The sequence below is a fragment of the Ictidomys tridecemlineatus genome, chromosome 5, assembly GCF_052094955.1.
Source record: "Ictidomys tridecemlineatus isolate mIctTri1 chromosome 5, mIctTri1.hap1, whole genome shotgun sequence".
In the NCBI taxonomy this organism is placed as follows: domain Eukaryota; kingdom Metazoa; phylum Chordata; class Mammalia; order Rodentia; family Sciuridae; genus Ictidomys; species Ictidomys tridecemlineatus.
The window spans coordinates 34,067,688-34,088,056 of record NC_135481.1 but is presented as its reverse complement, the minus strand read 5'-3'; the positions used below and the strand labels follow the sequence as shown (position 1 = coordinate 34,088,056).

Sequence of the window (20,369 nt, the reverse complement as noted above, 5' to 3'; positions counted from 1 at the left end):
GTCAAATTTCACCATGGCTTTAAGAAAAATCGACTTGGGCTTCTTCCTAGGGTATTTTGACCATCAGCCCAAGATGGCTGATTTCAAAGGGATACTGTTCCAAGAAAGGTGAAAGTGGGAGTTGCCGTGAGCTGAGCCTCAGAAATTGGCACAGCTACATTCTCATCCCATTCTGTTGCTCTAAAACAAACAGAGAGCTGACCCAGTTTCAAAGAGAGGGATAATAATCCCCACCACTCAATTTTGGTAAGGAGTGGCAAAGTTTGCAACCATCTTGAACCTACTGAACAGCAAGAATGTAATTCACGAAGATAATACTTAAAATAAATCTGAATAACATACTGAAAGTGCATCCTGTGTTCCAGGAAAAGCTGAATGTAAATAATCACCATCAAAACATAAGCTTATCATTTTCATGGACTCCAAATTATACAAATAGCTGACACTTATAGAGTACTTCCCATATGCCAAACATAAGGTTGCCAGATTTAGCAAATAAAAATGCCCCATGCAATAGTTAGGACACACTTATACTGAAAAATTTCTTGTTTTTCTGAAGTTCAAAATTTAACTAGCATCTTTTATTTTATCTGGCAATCCTTCTAAGCAGTATTTAAGAAATATACTAGAGGTGGAACTCCAGCCAAGCAAAAGAGAATTATAAAACTAGAGTAAAACATCTGGCAGTAAGCATTGAGTTCATTTAATAGAATGGCAAGCTAAAACAAATATGATGATTAGTTTATTAAAACAAGATGCAAACATATGTCCTGCCTCTGTAGAGACATATAACTGACAAATATTGGGAGTAGGGGAAGACAGTAAAAAGATGAAGAGCAGTTTAAGGGTGCAAAATTCTTCATTTTTAATACCAAGAAATCAGACTTCCTAAGTTAGAATTCACTACTTAAAGAATAGAGCTGCAATTATATTTAATAGTATGATGTGGACATTAAGAAAAATCACAATCAAGTAAAATCTGATATTGTAGCTAAATAAGGAAAAGAATAGAAAAAATTATGCTACTTTTGTCATTGCTTATAATAGGCATATCAGAGTCCCAGCAGAAAGAGACAACATACCAAAACTAAGGAAGTATGAGGTAGGCTTTTTTCCAAAGGAGGAAATCACAAGGAGAAGAACAGGAGCAAGGGTTCCTATCCCTACATCAGAAAGAATGAGGGGAGCAGCCTTCCTAGAATCTAGGTCTGTAGAGTCACTGTAATTGGTTCTAATAAGTATAGTGATAGTTCTTGTTAGAGGACAAACCTGGCTCTTCTCACTCAATGTTCTCGTTCTCTTCTTGCTAGATCTAACATCCACTGAGCCCAACCACAACGGAGATTATGGTAATTTATTCATATGGCAAAAAAGTGTCAGACTTCTAGATCAAAAAAATGGGACAGAAAAATGGAAAATGTTTCAGGAGGGACAACGTGTTGTGATAGAAAATTAACATAATACTGTCTGAAGAAAGATTGCTCAAGGAATCATGATGGTTTAGAAATAAAAGTAAACACTATGGCAAAAAAATAAATGTACCCAAAGAAATCAACATCAAAAAGCAAAGAACAACCTACATCAAATAACTTTACATGCTATTAAACCAGAAAGCAGATCATATGATAATTTGAGATAACTCCAACATACACACCATATCAATGAATGCAAATGGCTTATATTCACTTATTAAAAGAAGTCATTCATATTTGCTTATAAATAATAATACTCTATTTATAAGACACAATCTAAAGCAAAGTGAGTTGGAAAAGTAAATAACAGGATTTGCAAAGAAAGGTCAGTAAAATGAAAGCAAACAAAACAGAAAAGTGGTCATGGCCTTTTTATTAAGATGAAGATAAATTCACCTAAAAGGCAAAAAATGAATAATGGGGACTTTTAATCCTGTAGGGGTCAACTCTATAATGAAAATACAGCAGATATGAATATTAAATAGCATAGCATCAATAATCAAAAAGCAAAAATTATAGGAGTTAAATACATCATAGTGCAAAGGAAATAAATCAACAAAAGGCTTTAATTTTTTTCTCATTTTGACATTTTTTAAAAAACACATTAAGGAGATGCATGATCAAAATGACATAACCATAAGTATTAGGAGGAGAAATAATTGGGTGATGAGAGGTATAATATAATTTGTGGATTAATTCCCAGATATGGATTAAATGAATGCTAACTATAGAAAGGTAGCTTAAGACCTTAAGGGGGTAGGTCACTGGGGGTGTGCCTTTAATGTTTATATTTTTTTCCTGGTGAGCAAAGCTCTTACACCTGGTTCCAGGTCCTGAGCTGCTTTATTCCTCCATACTCTTCTGTCAAGATGTGCAGCCTTACCTTGGGTCCAGAGAAATATAGTTAGCTATCTATAGACTGAGAACTCTGAAAATGTGAGCACCAAACAAATTTTCCTCCTCTAAAATTGTTCTTGTCAGTTCTTTTCATCACAGCAAAGCAAAAACTGACTAACACAATAAGTTATATCTCCATATTAAATTGGTTGGGAAGTAGTCATATCATCATTTTCTGAGTTGGCATATTGCTGATATTTTTTATTCTTAAATCTTTGATTGAATTTATCAGCAAAGTTATCTATTCTAGTCTAGATTTGTCAAAATTTACTTTAAAAAAATAGAAAATCAAAAGTAACAATTATAAAAAACAAAAAATTGTCAGAGAGCTTCTTCCAAAAATCTTCATGGTAAGAGAGTGGCAAGAGATCTCTAGCATCTCTCAACACCAGGCAGTTAAGACTGTTTAAAGTTTTATGAAGCTCAGAAAGGGACCATTTCTGAATTCTTTGTGTGAAATAAATTAAACAGCTTAACCCTAACAACAACAACAGCATCAACTATTGTAAATACAGAACAAAAATAATGTAGCTAATTTCACTATGATAATGGATGAAAAAACCTGAAGTAAAATGTTAACACAGAAACCAGCATCACTTTAAAATGAGCACAACTAGGCAAAGCAAGATTTTTTTTCCCTAGAAATGAAAGATGTTTAAAAATTTTTTAAATTTAAAAATAAATCTACATATAAAATTAAACATTTTAACAGTTCAAAGAGGAAAAACAGTGCTTTCCACAGATCATTAGACAGACTGATAATATTCATTATCCTTTATTTTTAAACATCAAAATAGATAAGGATGATCTTATCATGTGAAATAGGATGATATTATGATATAAGGGGAGATGCCTGTTGTCACTACTGTTATTCAGCATTGTTTTGTTGGTATTGCCATTACAGTTTTAAAGCAGGGAAAGAAGAAGAATGTGAAATTACAACTATTTTCAGACAGTAATGTCTCATAAAAAAATAGAAAGAAATAAAACTACAAAATCGATCAGAGAAAAATTTTACAAGGTAAATGGATATCAACTTGATGCATAGAAATCTGAAACATTCATATTTAAAACAGCAAGGTTTAGAAGATATAATGAATGTCCATTTCCAATAGCAAAATGTTTTTTTGTTGTTGTTGAAATGTATAGGATTAAATGTACCAAGAGTTATGTAAGTGTGACATGAATAAGACTTGAAAATTCTCTTGACTCAAAGTGAGATTAATGGGGATCATTCAAGGTTTTATTTTACTGGGAAGAGTCAACATTGTAAAAGTAATTTTACATAAGATAATATTTAAATTTAACATGATCACAATTAAAATACCAACAGCTTATACAAACTAATGCATATAGGGTCTTGGTCTATAGGAAATTTAAAAAATAAGCATAATCAGAGAATATAAGAAATGGGAAGAATATGGAGAAGTAACTAAGTCTAGCAGATATTAAAACATATATGTGTAAAGCAATTGAACTAAGGAGTTTTTTCATATAAAATAAAGATAAAGCAATGAAAAGAATGGGGAAATGTAAAAATAGAATCAAATACAGAACAAAATTTAGGATATGATATAGTATACATAGACATCTAAATTAAAAGGGAAAGGTGGATTAGTTAACAAACTATGTCAAGTAAAACACATTGGAAAATGTTAGTTTTCTTCAAATTAAGTTCCAAATGAATGTGCATTTACATATGAATAAGTGAATGAACAAACAAACAGATGCATAGTGGTATTTCAAGAAACCATGAGCAAATTACTACATAACCTCAAAGTGGGAAAGAACTTCCTAACTACAATTCTATTCAAATCCAGAAGCAATCCAAGAAAAGTTTGATAATTTGGAGATATTTTGCATAAGCAAAGTCATAGGAGCAATGACAAACTAGAAAAAACAATTTTCAAATCTAATCAAAAAGAGCTCATTTTATAAAAGTCATAGAAATTCTATAGATAAGTAAGGTAAGGTAAAGCTCTACAACAAAGGAGAACACAAGAGAACAACCAGAGGAAGATCCAAAGATTCATAAACTTTAAAAATACATTTGGTCTTTCTCAGAATAAGAGAAAATTAAACTAATTTACAATATTATGTTTTACTAGTTAGACTTATAAAGTTGAAAATGGTTGATATCTTACAGCACTAGAGAATGTAAGGTGAAAGAAGCACACTCATATACTGCTCTTAAAAACCACCAAGTACCATGGTAGTTCATGAAACATGTCCTGCATTGAGCATGTCACTAGAAGACACCCTTAATATCTATTCAAACAATCATAAAATCATATATGCTTTAGGTTATACATTGAGTCCATGTATGTAAGACTTGGAGATGATCTAAATTTTTATCAGTAGAGGATGGACTAGTAGAAAGATGTATATTCTGTTTGACCTTAGAGGAGAATCAGATCTTTTTGTGATAATATGGAATAATCTACAAGACATTTTACATGAGGAAGAATGCCTCATTTATTAAAAGTGGAGTAACTCATATTACAATGTATGTACTATTTAATTGCATATGCATAAAATAGTTTCATTAAAAAAGTTAAGGGACAGAAAATTGGTTGCAAATAAGAGAACTATTAGGCTAAGGTCAGAGGGAGACTAAAGAATGGTTTCTAAATACCTTTTATAATGTTTGTATTTTATACCATGTGTATATACTACCCATTCAAAAAATTAAATACACATGATTTAAACAAATAAAAATTAAAAAGTGAATAAGATCAATCCATAATCCAATTAATAAAGAATAAATGTAAATGTTTTAAATATATTATAGAGAGACTTATAACCCAAAAATTATCCTCATGCCCCTATTTGCTCACTCTACTGATAGAGTTCAAGAAGAATTCTGGTTTACAGTTCTATATTCAGCTTCTACACCTCAAGAACATCTGGAATTCAATATGTTCTGAGTTTATTAAAGGATTATAAAATTATCAATATTTTATCTTCTGAGTTGCTACCATTAAAAATGAAAATGAATAAAGAAAAAGTATTATAGTTGATTATATTAAAATTTCCATGAAAATAGAACTGGATTTTCAGAATTTTATGCTGGACCACGGGTCTGGATGGGAACCAAAGTACCCACCAGCAGATGCATCTGGTGATCTCGGCCCAGATCCCACTGGAGTGCTTGGAGACTCCTTTATGGATGTTTACCTCTGACACAAAGCAGTCTTAAGTCAGGATAGATTTATGTGCATTGGCAGAGCCAAGTAACAAATGGAACGTGTTCTCACCGTCCGTCTGGCCTGAGTCTGTGTGATTAAATCCTGACTTTGATGAATCCCAGACCTTTGGGGAAGAGAAAATGAAGTCAGAGGCAGTTGGTTAATAAGAAATTACTGAATCAGCCAGTTCTAAGATGTAGCAAAGGGAGCAGCAGTTAGTACAGAGAACTAAACAAAGAAAAAATTACAGAACATAAACGTAATACATTTTCAAAAATCATAGTCCATCTTCTTCTATCTTTAATACTATTTTAGCTATTATAGATAAATAAGATACTTGATTATTAAAATTTAGTCTTTTATTAAGTTCAGAAAATATTTAATTAATAGTTACTTAGGGACTCTAATGTTCTCCTGTGCAAACCAAGTTACATGATCACCCCAAATATAGCATGAAGTTGAAGCATTTATAAGAGTTTGTTTATGTGCCAGGCTCTTCATCAGTCTATGCATTTCATGAAAATAAAAATAAAATGGTTACCCTTTTTTTCCTCAATGGCTTACATAATATATGGTAATATTGAACATTTTAACATTCAATACTTTTTAAAGAAAAGGGGCAATGCAAGAATGCATTCATAGATGAATGGACAAATACCAGGAGCATCCCATATTATTAATGTGATTCCCTAGTGTATTTTCAAATCAGGTCATAAAAAATTGTGAGAATATGCTAATATTATTTTATCCACAATACAAAGGTATCTTTATATGTTTTTATTAAAATATTTTTGATTAGTCTGAATTTTGAGTGATTCAGATCTAGAAACTGATTCTAGCATAAAGTACTATTTAGTATACTCATCTTATGAAATACACGGAGGACTGGTTTCAGGAACTTTGTGGATAGCTAAATCCTTGAGTGCTCAAGTTACCCATATAAAGTGTCATAGTAATTGCATATAACCTACACACATTCTCCTGCATATTTTAAATCATGTCTAGCTTACATAAAGTGCTAATACAATATAAATGCTGTTTATATAGTTTTATAATCTACTGCTTAAAGAATAATGATAAGAATAAAAGTCTGTATATCTTCAGATTTTTAGATCAAATATTTTTCATCTTCAGTTAGTTGAATCTTAGATGAGGAAAATGCCAATTGTACTTTTAGGTATTCTCTGTGACTTGGTTATATGTGCTGATAATCCTCAGAAAAGTTGGTACACTAAGCTTTACAGAGTTCAGGAAAATATCTATTAAGGAAAATGGCTGGGAAGTTAAGTGTTATGATAAAATTAGCTGAAAAATTATGTAAGTCAATATCTAATGTAGCAACCCATTTCTTATAGTTTCTTAATAAGATAGTAGTTGTTACAGAATTAATAGCCATTGTTTAGAACATTCATTTTATTTGCACAGCACTATAGAGTGAAAATGAGGCTAAATGTCTACTGACAGGAGGACAATGTCTATTTTAGACTATAACTTGGTTACCAACTTCAACTGAAATTGGAAATCCATAATATCAATCAGATAAAGACAGCATGAAAACAGGACCTAAATGTCTTCAGTGAAATATGGAAGAACCTAAGCAACAACACATATAAACTACACATTGAGTGTCTTACAGGAATTAAGTGATGATATAATATTAAGTATTCCTTAGAAACGACATCAGTAAAATGGTGGAGTTAAGGACATCAGAAAATTGCCCATTGCAAAGAAGCAATAAGAATACTAGGAGAAAAACTATTGATGTAAACTATTGTTCTGAATTGTGGATGTTAACCAATGGATTAAAGAAAGCTTGGGGGCATTTATACAAGAATAACAGCTGAATATCATGAGCAAGTTTGTGGCATTTTAACTTGCTCTATTCCCAGCTCCATCATCTCCATCACTGTTTTGACAACCCTATAAACCAATAGACTGAAACTGCAGTGAAAGTAACAGCATAGCAGCCACAAGAAGGGCCAGAATAAATGAGAGCTGCTTCAAAACCCCATTCCCAGAAATGTTCCATTATTTAATTTGTCTCATGGTTCCATGGAAGATCTCTCTTACAAGGACTCAACCTGATGTAGAGTTTGCACAATATAAACAGTTCTTTCTTTGGAGTAGGGAAGGCATTTTCTGAAAAAAAATAGTTAGAGATAATTACTGAATATCAAACCACCTGTGATGGAGGGTAACAGGTGGAGAACACAATAGGTTTACCTAAAAGATTAAAGGAAATCAGGGGCAGGGAGGTATGTGGGCTGAGATTTCCATTGGCAATCTGAAAAACACTGACACATTCCTGGGAATCTAAACTGCAATGGATCTGGGGCTTCCTGCATTCTCACTGCTATATATGTGCTCAGGAAATACATGAAAAAGCCCTACAGTCTCATCTCTGGCTAACCTCAATGCTCTGCACAGGCAGGAAGGGAAGGCTATGGTGGGTTTGTAAACTACCTGAGTGTCAAAGGCCTTCACTTTCAAACACACAAAACCACTTGACAAAAACTGGGACAATGATTGATTCCAAGCATTTAAGAAACCTCTACACAATTATCAGCTGACTACTAAGCTAAATGATGAAAGATTTTATATGACAAAGACACATAGGAAAACAACATAATACAGAATCAGTCCATGTTATTAAAGAAATATACCAAAGTGAACAGTAAAAGCAAAAACTCCAGGTAGCATAAAAAGAAACAAGAAGAAAATATGAGCCATAAAAAAAGAAGGAAGGATGAAAGGAAGGAAGGAAAGAAGGAAGGGAGGGAGGAAGGGAGGGAAAATCAATAGAAACTCTCTGAGAAAGCTTAGAGACTTTAAAATAGGCTTTTAAAAATATGTTCAAAAAGCTGAAGGGAACCATATCTAAAAAAAACTAAAGAAAAATATGAGGGTAATATCTCATCCTCAATAGAGGATACTGACAAAAAGACAGAAAGTATAAAATAATTTCTACAAGAAATAATAAAATAGAAATCCTGGAGTTGAAAAATATAATCATCAAACTGAAAAATGCCCTAGAGAAGCTCAACATATTTGAACATACATCTGGAAGAAAAAATCAATTGCATGGAAGATAACTTGATTACCCATTGAAGGAATGAAGAAGACAGAGAAGGAGATGAAGAAAGGGGCAAAGAAATCGAGCCTCAGAGTTTCATAGGGCATCATCAAACACACTAGTACACACTCAATGAGAATTCCAAAAGGAAACTAGAGAAAAGGGGTAAATAAATATTGAAAACATAATGAGTGATAATGTGTAAAATTTGATGAAAGTATTATTCTTTATACTTAAAAAGGATCAATGATCCACAAGGGTGACAAACTAAAAGGAATTCTAACCTAAATATTTATGACCAATCCTTTTAAGTCAAAAAAGTGAGAACTCTGGAAACACTAGAGAGAAGTGACTCATCATGTGCAAGTGATCCTAAATAATATTAACAGCTGAGTGCTCATTGGAACCCACAGGGTCTAGAGGAGATACATTCAAAGTGTTGAAAGAAAAAGATATTCAATCAAGAATTCTACATCAGCCAAGCGCAGTAGTACATGCCTGTAATCCCAGGAAGACCCGAGTTCAAAGACAACCTCAGCAATGGTGAGCCACTAAGTAACTCAGTGAGACCCTGTCTCTAAGTAAAATACAAAATAAGACTGTGGGTGCTGGGGTTGTGGCTCAGCAGTGGAGTGCTCGCCTAGTACTTGCAAGACCCTGGGTTTGATCCTCAGCACCACTTAAAAATAAGTAAATAAAATAAAGCTATTGTGTCCAACTACAACTAAAAAATAAATTTAAAAAATATAGAGGGCTGGGGATGTGGCTCAGTCGTTGAATGTCCCTGAGTTCAATTGCCAGTACTAAAAAAAAAAAAAATTTAAATTCAAAAAAATTCTAAATCAGGAAAATAATTCTTTCAAAGGAAAGGAAAAATAAAGACATTCCAAGAAAAACAGAAAGAAAGAGATATTTCATTGTTAACATATCTGCCCTTCAAGAAATGCTAAAGGGAGTTCTTTAGGCTGAAAAGGTCATTAGGCATTAAGAATACGTGGAAGAAATAAAGACAACTGGTAAAAGTAATTGAATAGATAAATGGAAGATGAGTAGAAATGCAGTTTTTGTTTGTAGCTCTTTCTGTTATCTGATTTAAAAGATGATTGCATAAAGTAATAATTATAAATCTGTGTTATAAGCATACAATGGATAAGATTTAATTCATAAGACAATAACATACAAAGAAAGCAGCAGAGAATGGAATCCATGAGAGCAAAGTTTCTATAATATCGAATTTTAATTTATATTAATTGAAATAAATGGTTATACATTAAAATGCTTAGGCAAAAATTGTTAATGGAAATAAAGAAGGTAAAATAATGGAATAAATCCATCAAGAAAAATGTAATAATTTTTATAAGCAAATATACACCTAATTCTGGAGCACCAAATGTATGAAGCAAAAACAAATTAATCAAAGGGAGAAATAGATAAAACAATTCCAATAGTTGCAGAATTCAGTGCTTCACTTTCAATAATGTCTAGAACAAATGAAGAAAGGAAGTAGGTGCATATCCAACATTATAAACTGACCAGACTAAGCAAGACTTGTTTAGAATACTCCACATAACAAGAGCAAAACAGCCAACTTTCTTAAGTTTATCTGGAAAATTCTCTAGAATAGCCCTTGTATTGACCTACAAATAAGTCTTCATGAAATTGAATCTGGTGAAGTCAAAGTATGACCTGCAACCACTGAAAATTATACTTGAAATCAATGAGAAAAAATCTGAGATTCATGAAACAACTAAATTTGAAAAAGAAAAAACTGAAATAGTCTTCCACCTTAAGAAATTCAAAGGAGAAGCCAGGCATGGTGGCACATGCCTGTTATCTCAGCTACTCAGGAGGCTGAGGCAGAAGGATCACAAGTTTGAAGCCAGCCTGGGAAAATTAGTGAGGCCCCATCTCGATATTTAAAAAGTCAGTAAATAAATAAAAATTAAAATTAAAAAAAATAAAGGCTGGAGATGTAGCTCAGTGTCAAAGACCACAGAATGAGGGGGCGGGGAAAGAAAAGAAAGCAAGGGAGGCAAAAGAGAAAAAAATTAAAAATTAGCAGCAGAAAAGCCAACCGAGTCCAGAATAAGCAGGAAGAAAGAAATAATAAATTTTTGAATGGAAACAACTGAAATAGAGAATATGAAAACATTAGGAAAAATACACAAAATTAAAAGTTCTTTGAAATTCTGAACAAGAATTATGAAGCTGTAGCAATACTGATCACGAGATAAGAAAGAAAAAAATAGAAATTACTAAAATCAGAAATAAAAGTGGACGTAACTACTGATTCTTAGATATATTACAAGGGAATGTTATGAACATTTGCATGTCAACAAATTATATAACATAAATGGATTTCTTTCTAAAAGAATACAAGCTGATTTAAAAAAATAAAAAATATATATAGACCTATAAAAGTATGGAGGTTTATAATAGTTAAAATAATTCCCACAATGAAAATCTCAATACCAATAGCCACTGGTGAATTCTACCAGATATTTAAATTTATTCCTAGGGAATGCTTTCCAAATCATTCTAAAAAGTAATATACTAATACCACATTTAATACACTTTTGATTTCAAAAGTTACTAAAATGTTATAGCAATCAATAGTGTTATTAGTCTACAAATTAACATGTAGGTCAGTAGTATCTTAATATGGTAATAGCAGTAATATCCTAATACCAATTAATATCCTGATACCAAATCCAAGACTTAGCAATGTATAAACCAAAAGAAAACTATAGACCAATATCCTTTACAAATACAAATACAAAATAAAAAGTTGTGCAAAAACAAATGCAAAAATTCCAAACAAAATATTAGCACTCCAAATTCAACAATATATTAAAAAGAATATACAACAATCATCTCAGGTTTGATTCAACATACAAAAATCAATGAATGTAATACATCATTAATAAAGGACAGAAATCACATGATCATCTTATTAGATAGTAAAATATTTATATAGATTTATAAAATATGCATATCAAAAGATGTACAAAAAGCATTATATAAAATCAAACACTCTTTTATGATAAAATGCTAAAGAAACTAGGAATAAAGGAAATTTCCTTCACCAGATAATAAGCATCTATTATCTACTAACATGTGTAGTGGTGAAAGATTGAAGTTATTTCCTCTTATTAGGAGAAGACAAGAATGTTCACTCTTCCTAGAGTTATTCACCCTTACACTGGAGATCCTAGACAGGACAATTAGCAAATGAAAAGAATTAAAAGGCAACCAGATCGGAAAAGATGGTGTGATCTTTCAATGGAATTGTCTATGGAATTCCTAGAAAGTTAGAGATAATAAGTTCAGCAAAATTATTAGATAAAACATCAATTGTATTTCTATATACTTGAATTACCAATCTGAAAATAAAACTAAGGAAAAAATTCCACTTGCAATAGAATTAAGAAGAATAAAACACTTATGAATGAGTTTTAGATTTATATGACTCACTGAAAATTGCAAAACATCACTTAAAGAAATTAAAGATATAAATAAACCAAGAGAGATCCTATGTGAAATAAGAAAGACAATACTATTAATATGACAGTACTCCCTAAACTGATCTGCAGAGTCAACATAATCTCTAGCAGAATCCCAGTTTATTTCTTTATTTTTATTTTTTGATTCTTTTTTTATTATTAGTTGTTCAAAACATTACAAAGCTCTTGACATATCATATTTCATACATTTAATTCAAGCAGATTATGAACTCCCATTTTTACCCTGTATACATATTGCAGATTCACATCGGTTCCACATCCACTTTTTTACATACTGCCATACTAGTGTCTTTTGTATTGTGCTGCCCTTTGAGCTGATTTTAACATTTATATGAAATCATAAGGCATTCCCAATAGGGAGAACAATTTTGAAACTGAAGAACAGTAGGAGGATCCACATTTTTTTATTTCAAAAGTTACTTAAAAGCTGTAGTCATCAAGACTTTATGGTACTGGTCTAAAGATTAATATATAAATCAATGGAATACAACTGAGAGTTCAGAAAAGACTCAATGTGTTATGGTAACTTAGTTATTGACTAGGATGCCAAGATAGTTCAATGCACAAACAATAGTCTTGAAAAAAAGGTTGAAGACAGGATATACACATGTAAAATAACTAATTCATTCCAAATATAAAATTTATTCATTTTAGAAAAAAAGTCCTAAATCTAAGAGTTAAAACTACAAAAATTTTAGGAAAAAAAAACCACAATGTTAAATATTTGTGGCTTTGAATTAAGCAATTATTTCTTAGCTATAACACCAAAGCACAGACAACCAAAGAAAACAGTTAATAGATTGTATCTCCTCAAAATTAAAACCTTTTGTGCTTCAAAGGATACTGTCAGAAAATTTTAAAAGTTACAGAGGGAAAGATATATGTGTAAAGCATATATCTGATTCAGGATTTATATCTAGAAGTATACTAAGGATTCTTACAACCCAATAGTAAATCACCAACAACTCATTAAAAAATAAATAAAAAACTGTTCAAAGGATTTGAATAGCCAATTCTCCAAAGAAGATAAATAAATTGCTAATAAACATAAGAAAAGATTCATAAAATACTTAATCATCAGGGAAATGCAAATCAAAAATCACAATGGGATGCCACTTCACATCCACTAGAATGATTATAATCAAAAGACAAGCAATAATAAGTATTGAGAAGATCAAAAAGACATTAGAAGTCTCATACATTTCTGTCAAGAATGTAACATGATCCCACCGCCACTTTGTAAAAAAGGTGTCTAGTCCTTCAGGTATTTAAACACAGAGTTACCATATGATCTGTAATTCCATTCCTAAATATATAAGCTGCAAAAACATAAATTTATGTCTGTACAAAAACTTATACCTGAATGTTATGGAAGCATTATTCATAATAATCAAAATGTAAAAATACCCAAATAACCTCCAGCTAATGAATGTACAAATAAAATATGGCATATCGATAGTTGGAATATTATTCAGCAATTAAAAGAAATAAAGTACTGATACATTTCACTATATGAATACATCTTGAAAACAATGTATTAAGGAAAGAAAGCTAGTAACCAAGACCCACAATTGAATGACTTCATTTATATGAAATACCAGAACAGGTAAATAAATCCTTAGAGACATAAATTATAGTAAAGGTGATGAGGAATCAGAGACAGAAGCTGTCAGAGAGTGGTTTCATACAGGTGTGTGTGTGTGTGTGTGTGTGTGTGTGTGTGTGTGTGTGTGTGTGTGTGTTTTGGGAGGGTACCTGGAATTAAACTCAGGGTCACTAAAGCACTGAGCCACATTCCCAGCCGTATTTTGTATTTTATTTAGAGACAAGGTCTCACTGAGTTTCTTAGCACCTCAGTCTCCCAAGCTACTGGGATTACAGGAGGTTTGTGGGTTTTTTTTTTTAAGGCAATGAAAATGTTCTTTAATGCACTACAGTTAGACTGCATGACAAATATAATAAAAATCACTCAATTGTATACTTAAAAGGCTGACTTTCATATATTTATAACTTGATAAAACAAATGTATTAATGGGACTCACTAAAGATGAAAAGAAAAATACAAATTATCTCATATATGGACAAAATTTAATATATCTCATAATTTAAAAATTGAGTAGTAAATGCATAGCAAGTTTTGCTTAGATTTATAGACAGTATCCACTAAAAACATATACAAATAATGTAAAAATGACATCCAGGGCCCAATAAAATTTCTATGCAGAAAGTCTGGCACTTAATAAGACATGGACTACATTCTAATTGTTAGAAATATATAATCACATGTCCTGCATTGGGGTTAGGGGCCTTGCAACATATAAATAAAGTTCAGGTAATCCATGAGCTAGCTTTTCACAATTGAGCTTTAAAATAATCTTGATAATATATTAAGTGAAATAAAGTATGAGGTATTAAATTATACCAAAGGATTCATATTAATAATATAATTTTTAGATCTTAAAATTACAACTGAAAATAAGAATGTAGTGTATGTGGATTTAGAAATGGATGAAATGCAGCTGATGAAGGCATTAGAGATCTGTAAATATTCTATTGAATGTTTTTTTAACTATTCCTGAAGCACAGAGATAGAAGGGTATGACCAATAAAGAAAAGAGGGCAAGAGCCTTATAAGCCACAGTAAAAAATTCTGAAATACCTGTAAAAGGAATTCTAAATGGAGAGAAAATAAAGTTTAAAGATATGAAAACATACTAGCCAAAAATTTTCCAAAATTTTACTTAAGAAAAGCAGAATCAAACTGATGAAAACCAAATACAGAGAAGAAAATCTCATAAGCAGAGAGAGAGAGAGAGAGAGAGAGAGAGAGAGAGAGAGAGAGAGAGAGAGAAAGACATATCTCCTTTAAAGAGCAACAATAAACATAGCTTTGACATACTAATTTTATTTCCTTTCGATTACTATGTAGTAGTGGGATTCCTGGATCAAACAGTAGTATTACTTTTAATTTTTTGATGAATCTCCCTACAATTTCCCATACTGGATGTACAAATTTACATTACCACCACTGGAACACAGGGATCCATTTTCTTCATATCCTTGATAGCATTGGTTTTCTATTGTCTTTTTGATAATAACTTTTCTTACTGGAGTAAAGTGATATCTCATTTTTATTTTGATTTGCATTTCCCTGATGATTACTGACATTACGTATTTTTTCATATACTTGTTTGCCATTTGTATGTCATTTTGAGAAATTTTATTTAGCTTTATTGCCCACTTGTTAATCAAGTTATTTGTTTAATTTTTTATGTTAAAGTTTTTTAGTTCCTTGAATATTCTGAATGATATCCCTTGACAGATATTCAATTTGCAAATATTTTCTCTGATTCTTTGCTTTGCCAATTGTTTCCTTTGCTGTGCAGAAACTTCAGTTTGATATAATCTTGATTGAATCTTTTTTCTTTTGTTTCTTATGTGTAATGGCTCTTCTCTGATAGCAATCCTTGACTAATCCAATATCCTGAAGCATTTATCCTGTTTTCTTCTAGCAGCTTAAAAGTTTCAAATCATATGTTTAGGTTTTTAACCCATGTTGAGTTGATTTTTGTAACTCATGAGAGAGAGGGGGGGGTTTAGCTTTATTCTTTACATGTGGCTATCCAATTTCCCTACTCTCATTCATGAAAAAAAAAAAAATGTGCTTTCTCCAGTGCAATTTCTTAGCACCTTTGCCAAAAATCAGTTAGCAGTGGGTATGTGGATTTACTTAAGCTCTCTCTGCTGCCCTGGGGGTCTATGACACTGTTTTTATGCCAGTAATTCGCTATTTTGATTACTACAGCTTTGTCATATATATAAACTCAGATACTATGAGGCCTCCTATTCTGTTCTTTTTCTCAAGGTTGCTATAGCTATATGGAGGGTGGCTGTTGGGTTTTATTATTGTTGTTATTTGTTTTTTGTTTTACAATTTTTATGAATGATTTTCTTAGTTCTATGAAGAATGTCATTGGCATTTTGATAGGGATTGCATTGAATATATAGATCACTTTGAGTCAATTTAATAATATGTACATATGATTTATTTATTTGTTTATTTATTTACTTATTTATTTTTGTCCTCTTTAATTTCCTTCCTTGATGTTTTATAATTTTTATTGTAGGGATTCTTTACCACTTTCAGTTAAATTTATTCCTAGGTTTTCTTTTTTCTTTCTTTTCTCCTTTTTATTTTCTCTTTCTTTTTGGCAGCTTTTATATGTGGATTGCTTATTTGATTTCTATTTTATATAATTCACTATTAAAATATATCAACCTACCCATCTTTGTATGTTGGTTTTATAACCTGCAACTTTGCAAAATTCATTTATTAGTTCTTATATATTTTGGAGTATTCTGAATATAAGATCATGATCATGTTATCTGCAATATTGACAACTGTTTTCTGTTTTTTCCAATATGAATACCTCCATTATTTCTTTCTCTTGCCTGATTGCCTTGGCTAGTACTTCCAGTATTATGAATAATAAAGTGATGATAAGTCAGCACCCTTCTCTTTTTCCAAAGCTTAGAGAGAAAGCTTTTAGTCTTTCCCCACAGTATAGCATCAGCCATTGGCTTATTATACAGAACCTTTCTTTTATTGAAGTATATTCCTTCTTTACCTAATTTCTATAGAGTTTTATCATAAAAGAAAAGTTGAGTTTTATTAAATGGCTTCTTTTGTCAATTCAGATGATCATATAGATTTTTTTAACCTTCATTCTGCTAATGTGGTATATCACATTTATTGATTTTTGTTAAGTTAAACTATCCTTGTTTCCCTGGAATGAATCCCACTTAATTCCACTTAATCATGATGAATAATCTTTTCAATGTGCTGCTGAATTCAATTTGCTATTATTTTGTTGAGGACTTTTGCCTCTGTCCATCAAGAATATGGGGCCTATATTTCCCCCTACCTGCTCCATATGTCCTTATCTGGTTTTGGTGTCAGTGTAATGCTTGCCTCACATGATGAATTTAGATATTCCTCTTCTACAGCTTTTTGGAATAGTTTAAGAAATATTGGTGCAAATTCTTCTTTGAATATTTGGTAGAATTCAGCAGTGAAGCCAACTGGTCCTGGGATGTTCTTTGTACTTTTATGGGACACTTTTTAGTACTGATCTAATTCCATTATATGGTATTAGTTTGTTCTGGTTTCTCTATTTTGTCATGAGTCTGTTTTCATAGGGTGTATACATCTAGGAATTTGTTCATTTCTTCTGTGTTTTCAAATTTGATGGCATATAGTTGTTTATAATAATCCATAATGATCCTTTATATTTTGGGGTCAGTTGCAATACCTTCTCTTTTACCTCTGACTTTATGTACTCATGTCTTCTCTCCCAGCCTCTCCTTTTTCCTTATTAGGCCATCAAGGGGTTTGTCAATTTTATCTTTTTGAAAAACTAGTTCCTTTTTCATTGATCGTTTTGTTTTTCTCTTCCTTTTATTTAAAGTGTATAATTCATTTACTTCTAATTTGATTTTTTATCCCTTTTCTTCCACCAATTTTAAATTTAGGATGTTGTTGTTTTACTAATTCCTTGAGGTCCAATTTCAGGGTGTTTATTGGATATTTTTCTGCTTTGATACTATAGGCAATGTGTGCTATAAAATTCCTTCTTCTGACTGATTTTGCTGTATCCCATAGGTTTTAGTATTTTGTGTTTCCATTTTCATATATAACAAGAAATTTAAAAATTTTCTTCTTCAGTTTTTACTTCACCTTTCCGTTGTTTGAAAGTAATGTGTGTGTGTGTGTGTGTGTGTGTGTGTGCGCGCGCGTGCATGCTCGCGTGCTTGATTTTTATTTTTTATTTTTTATGGCTTTTTAAATTTATATACGACAGTACAATGTGTTACAATTCTTATTACACACATAGAGCACAATTTTTCATATCTCTGGTTGTATACACAGTATATTCACACCAATTAGTGTCTTCATATCTGTACTTTGGATAATAATGATCATCACATTTCACCATCATTTCTAACCCCATGCCCCCTCCCTTCATCTCCCACTCCTCTGCCCTATCTATTGTTCATCTATTCCTCTCATGCTTCCTCTCCCTATCCCACTGTGAATCAGCCTTCTGATATCAGAAAAAACATTTGGCATTTGGTTTCTGGGGATTGGCTAATTTAGCATTATCTCCTTAACTCCATCTTTTTACATGCAAATGCCATTATTTTATTCTCTTTTATTGTTGAGTAATAGTCCATTGTGTATATATGCCACATTTCTTTATCTGTTCATCTATTGAAGGGCATCTAGGTTGGTTCCAGAGTTTAGCTATTGTGAATTGTATTGCTGTAAACATTGGTGTGGCTGTGTCCCTGTAGTATGCCGATTTTAAGTCCTTTGGATATAGACCGAAGAGAGGGACACCTGAGTCAAATGGTGGTTTCATTCCCAGTTTTCCAAGGAATCTCCATATTGTTTTCCATATTTGCTACACCAATTTGCAGTCCCACCAGCCGTATATGAGTGTATCTTTTCCCCCACATGCTGCCAAAACTTATTGTTGTTTATATATATAATAGCTGCCATTCTGAATGGAGTGAGATTAAATCTTAGAGTGGTTTTGATTTGCATTTCTCTAATTGCTAGCAATGATGAGATGATGAACATTTTTTCATATATTTGTTGATTGATTGCATATCATCTTCTGAGAAGTGTCTGTTTAGTTTTTTGGCCCATTTACTGATTGGGATATTGGGTTTTTAGTGTTTAATTTTTGAGTTCCTTATACACCCTAGAGATTAGTGCTCTATCTGATGTGTGAGGGGTAAAGATTTGCTCCCAAGATGTAGGCTCTCTGTTCACCTCACAGATTGTTTCTTTTGCTGAGAAGAAACTTTTTGGTTTCAACCCATCCCATTTATTGATTCTTGGTTTTAATTCTTGTGCCACAGGAGTCTTATTAAGGAAGTTGGGCCTAATCCCACACGATGGATATTAGAGCCTACTTTTTTTTTTTTCTGTTAGACACAGGATCTTTGTTTGTATTTCTAAGTCCTTGATCCATTTTGAGTTGAGTTTTGTGCATGGTGAGAGATAGGGCTTTAATTTCATTTTGTTACATATGGATTTCCAGTTTTCTCAGCACCATTTGTTGAAGAGGCTATGTTTTCTCCAATGCATTTTCTTGGCAACTTTGTCTAGAATAAGATTTGTAATTTTATGGGTTAGTCTCTGTGTCCTCTATTCTGTACCTTGGTCTACCCATCTGTTTTGGTGCCAATAACATGCTGTTTTTGTTACTATTGCTTTGGAGTATAGTTTAAGGTCTGGTATAGTGATGCCACCTGCTTCACTCTTCCTGCTAAGGATTGCTTTAGTTATTCCGGGTCTCTTATTTTTCCAGATGAATTTCATGATTGCTTTTTCTATTTCTATAAGGAATGTCATTGGGATTTTGATCAAGATTGCATTACATCTATATAGTGCTTTTGGAAATATGGTCATTTTGATAATATTAATTCTGCCTATCTAAGAGCAAGGTAGATCTTTCCATCTTCTAAGGTCTTCTTTGACTTCTTTCTTTAGAGTTCTGTAATTTTTATTATATAGATCTTTTACCTCTTTTGTTGATTCCAAAATATTTTGTTGAATTTCCAGATATTTGTATATTTTCAACAGTTTTCTTGTTATTTATTACTGATTTTATTTCATAGTGGTTGGAAAAAATACTTGATATTTCAGTGTTTAAAAAGGTTTTGAGAATGGATTTGTGATCCATCATTTAACCTTCCTGGAGAATTTTCCATGTGCTGGGGAGAAAATATTTTGCAGTTGTTTCATATATTGTTCTATAGAATTCCATTAGTTTCATTGGTTTTGGGTATAACTTAATTTGTTGTATTCATTGGCTTTATGTCTGGAAGATATGTAAATTGCTAAAATTAGGATGTTAAGTAAAAAGGTAAAAAAAATACATATGATCATCTGAATTGATAAAGAGGGGAGAAGTCATGAGTACATAAAGTCAGAGGTAAAAGGAAAGGCATTACAATTGACACAAAAATATAAATATATATGCACCAAATATATAATATTCTGATATTAGGTGCATATACATTATTTCCTCTGGTTGAAATGACTCCTTCATCATTATACAATAATCTCTCTTTAACTGCTTTTGATTTAAAGTCTATTTATGTGATATAATGGTTAATCCTGCTTTCTTTTGGATTCCACTTT

General features: G+C 31.8%; 1 long non-coding RNA gene across 2 annotated transcripts in view; it reads right to left on the bottom strand.

The window, feature by feature from the left end:
- The window catches only part of LOC144377749 (uncharacterized), a 194,688-nt gene that overhangs the window by 136,465 nt on the left and 37,854 nt on the right, over positions 1-20,369 (bottom strand). For both annotated transcript variants that reach the window (XR_013438794.1, XR_013438793.1), the window contains exon 2: positions 5,627-5,681. This is a non-coding gene — a long non-coding RNA (uncharacterized LOC144377749). The remainder of the gene's footprint in view (positions 1-5,626; positions 5,682-20,369) is intronic.